The sequence below is a fragment of the Callospermophilus lateralis genome, chromosome 13 (assembly GCF_048772815.1).
Source record: "Callospermophilus lateralis isolate mCalLat2 chromosome 13, mCalLat2.hap1, whole genome shotgun sequence".
Lineage (NCBI taxonomy): Eukaryota > Metazoa > Chordata > Mammalia > Rodentia > Sciuridae > Callospermophilus > Callospermophilus lateralis.
The window spans coordinates 63,202,635-63,207,125 of NC_135317.1; the positions used below are offsets into that span (position 1 = coordinate 63,202,635).

Below are 4,491 nucleotides of genomic sequence, written 5' to 3' on the forward strand. Positions count from 1 at the left end.
CAAGCGTGGAGGAACACTGAAATGAGATAAACAAGACAAAGGCATTGTAAAGAGCTAGGAGCTACAAGAAGCCAGGGCCTCCAGGGATGGACTGCAAAGATGGCAGGAAGTGTAGACATATGTTAGTATCTTCCCCAAAGGGAGAGAAAACATTTCCAGTCTTTTCCAGCAGTCTTCATCCCAGCATGGGTCTTCACATTTCCCCCATTTCTGAAGACACTATTTTAAGCAAAACTACCCCTTCCACCTCTTAAATAAGCATTGCACAGAAGTATAATTTTTTTATTGTGGTAAAATAGGTATAACACCAAACTTACTATTAGTACATTAGCATTTTGTACATTCACAATATTATGTGACCAATACCACTATCTAAAACATTTCCATCACTCCAAAAAGAAACCTTGTGCCCATCACATAGTTGATTCCATTCTCAAAACCAGGATTGGAAGCAGGGGGAAGGCTTTAACTAAAGGTGTGTAGTACAGACCTGAGGGTCTCTTCTGTCCTTGTAAGGCAAATGCTAACATTTTCTTATAAAATACCCACATATGTAGCTTAATTTTTTCCTAGTAATCACATTAAAAAAGTAGAAATTAACTCTAATAATTAAAAAGATGAAGTTAATTCTAACAATTCATTTAATCTAATATATCCAAACTATGATCATTTCAATATGTAATTATTATAAAAAAGATGACAGAGATATCTTATACTCTTTCATTCATACGAAAACTTTGAAATCTTTTGTACATTTCATACATTCCCAGTGCCCAATGGACACATGTGCTAATGACCATGTGGCTCTGAACAGTTTGTAGAATGCTGTCAATGTGCTAAGTCATCTTTTTTAAAAGGTGGATTCCAAGGCTATAGTTCTGTTTTTGAACATAAATATATATAGTCTTAATTATAAAAGCAATATATTTGGAAAGTATAGCCACAAAAATTTTGCACAAACATCAATACAAGAAAAGCTATCACCTTTTGCTCTTGGTATGTCGTGCATCTTGGTAGTGTGTTTCCCACATTGTGTGCATCATTTAGTGGTTTTTCCTCCCACTTTGGGGTAAAAAACTGAAGTCCCACATGGCCACTCACCCAGAGACAAAGAGTAACTTTTCAAAGGGACATGATTGTGTGTCAGCACACAGGGCCATGTGGAGTGATCTCTGAGAACAGCTGCAGGGTTGTCCTGTGGCCTGGAAATCCTTCTGCCCCATCAGCAATTTTCTAGCAAAGCTGGAGGTTGCAGAGACCAACACAGACACTGGACTCACAGGGAACCAGGGGAGCAGCTCTGGCAGTTTTAGTGGCCATAGTTAGTCCTTTCTTTGTGACTAGTGGAACCAGAGCCTTGTGGAAAATAAATCCAGAATGGTCAAACATTTGCTTCTCTTTATGGTCACTCCACTGACACAGCTAGCACAGCTTCTCTTGGGCTACCTGGTGCTCAATAAGGCACCATGAAAACTCTCTCTCCCTCAGGGAATCTGTAAAAGGAGGGGAAATGTCCTTTTTCTTGAGGACTCAGATAGGAAGAGGAGAGAAGGAAAGGGATGAATTCACTATTCTTTCAAAATTCTCTCTAGCTTCCAGCTCTGTGTTAGCTCTCCATCAAAATACCTGAGATAGATCAGCTTGAAGAAAGGACAGGATTTTTTTGACTCCCTGTTTGGGAAGTTTCAGTCCATGGTCAGGTGACCTGTTGCTTTTGGGCCTGTGGCCAGGGAGCACATCGTGGTGGGAGTGTTGTTGGAGGAAGCTGTCCACTTCATGGTGGCCAGGAAACAGAGAGAGAGAGAGAGAGAGAGAGAGAGAGAGAGAAGGGCCAAGGTCCCCATATCCTCTTCAACAGCACTACCCCAATGACCCAACTTCCTTCCACTAGGATTACTTCGGAACATTCAAGATCCAAACAGTAGCAAGATGTTTACAACATTCTCTCTCACACACATGGAGCTCAAGTTTGAAAACATGATCCAGATAGCAAAGAGGTTGGTTAACTGGCTTGTGTCTAAGATCTCTTCTAACCCTACTAGTCCTGGGTGCTAGAATACCATTCTTCCCTCAGTAGACACACACACATACACACACACACAAAACACAGAATACACAGACACACACGGCCCAAGTCTCAGTTCTATTCTGCAGAAAGGCAGGCAAAGAATAAGAGCAGCTCTACTCAGCTTTGTGAACTCTATGGGAAAACACAGAGAGCTGAACAGAAGCACTTTTATTTAACATTCATGCTCAGAAAGAAAACCTAGCAGAAACCAGGCTTGGTATCCAGGAATGTAAAAACATTTTTTTTTTTTTTTTTTTTTAAGAAGCTTGATGCCACGGTGCCCCAAGTTGGGGAAAAAAATGTGCCATTATATATGTTTATAACAACATTTGATTTAATATTATACAGGTTTGCTTAGTCACAAACCAGAACAAATACTTTCAGATTTATTACATCCTTCTATTCAGAGACTTAAGTAATCATAGTTGATAATCCCGCCATTCCACAGCCCAAGGAAAAGCTTTATAATTCTTTGGGACCTAAGATTCCTGAGAGGCAGGTTATTTTCAAGAAGGATTAAAGGTTTTCATGCTCTTGATGAAGCTTGAAATTCATCTTTTCCAATTTGCATGAAAAGAGCTTCCTCTGAAGCTTAGGCTGGGAGGTGGAAAGAGGCCGGCAAGCAGGTGGCAGGCAGCCCCTCCCTGAGCTCTCAGGGAAGGTGGCAATTGTTCACCAATGTTCTTAAGCCTTACCTTGTCTTCTAAAAAAAAAAAAAGAAAAAGAAAAAGCAAGACCATGGAACTGTCTCCAATGCTTTCCAAATTGTCAGTGCTGTATTGTGAGCCACCTTCTTATTTATTGATTCATTAAAAGGCACTAAGAGATTTTTTTTAAATATTCTTACAAAATATACTTTCTCGTGCATTACCCCCCACAGATGTGCACACATACAGGCATTTATTACCCAGTTTGTATATAAATGTTAAGCCCCAAGCATTGCCCTGCTGGCTAGGTTAACCAGGGCTAGTTAAAGATGTCATAGCTAACTCCTGTGCAACTAACCAGGTTGTAGGAATGGTGCCTTCAGAGTTTGCCTGTCTTTCTGGATACAGATGGTGTTCAATGGCATCCAAAGGTGGGCACTGTGGTCCCCAGAGGTCTAGGGGAGGTGTGTTCGGACTGGTATGAGCTCATCACCTAAAATGGGCACATCCGTACTTGGCCATGATGGATTTTCAGAAAATGTGGCCCACTGTTCTCAGAAAGCCAGAATCTGTCACTCTGGTGTATTGTTTACACACCATTATGGAGAATGCCTACATTGATGTGGGGTGATTAGGCGGGGAGAGCGGGAACCTGGGATCTAGAAAATAGGGTAAGAGTTTAGAACAATTTGGGTCCTTATAAAAAGGAAAATTCAAAAAAAGATAATTGATAGGTCCCACTGCAGACCCACCAATTGGAGATATTTGGGAGCCAGATAAGGGAATATCTACTTTAAACAAGGTTCTCAGGTGATTCGAATTCAGTTAAAATTTATATCAGTCTGTAGTCCCTTTTATTACATTGAAAAAAAAAAACTTTTCAAAGTAAGATTGTGGGATCCAACCAGTTTCCAGTTGAAGATACCTCCACCCTTCAAACAAATTCATGCCAATTTGTTTTAGCAACTCATTGTCCAAAGACAAAATCTTTGAGCTCTAATTCTAGCTCCTTACCTATTGTACTCACAGATGTGAGTCATGCATTAGGAGAGGTGTGAGTATAATACTGAAGCAGCTACCAAAGACTGACCTCCCACCTCACTCACTGGACTGCCAGGAAGATCAAATGGCACATGGTGGGTGACAGGGCTCTGCAGACTTCAGGGTACTTTACAAATGCAAGGGATAATTAGAATGTAGTCATATTGGATTTTGCTTGGGGTTTTCAGTGGTGATGGTGGTGTTTTGGTTTTGAGATTGAAATATCTTCTTTATTATTAATAAAAAGCTAAGGTTTTATTAGGATATGATTGAGAAGTACAAAAACAATGAATTTTTAATACCAATTTCAGTATCAACTTTATCCACCAACCTTAGGCAACACTGGACAATGGCAGTCCTCTCCCAGTCAGGATGGGGTCTTTGCAGTCAAAATCACCACTTGGACCAAAGGGACCAGAATCCCAGCACCCTGAAGTCAAGCAGAGCCAAAGGAGAAAGGGGAATAGAAAGCACAGCTTAAATTTGCTGCTCCCACATTTACCAATCTGACCTCCCATGAAGAGGAGAATGTGAGGAGCCCAAGACTAAGTAATGTCCCTTCATTCAGATACATGAGGGATAATGTGATGATAATACTGAGGCAGCTCATAGGGAGGTTATCAGCTTTGCTCCAGAATTCCTCAATCTTTAATGCTGTGAATCCACTGTGCTTAGCCATTATGCCCACAGTGAGGCCAAAATGGTGGTGGCTCCTCAGAAAGGGTGTTCAGCTCC

At 40.9% G+C, this 4,491-nt stretch overlaps 1 pseudogene; it reads right to left on the minus strand.

Annotated features, from left to right (window-relative positions):
- Window positions 1-433: 433 nt before the first annotated feature.
- Window positions 434-545, minus strand: LOC143379743 (U6atac minor spliceosomal RNA; annotated as a pseudogene).
- Between the last annotated feature and the right edge of the window lie 3,946 nt (window positions 546-4,491).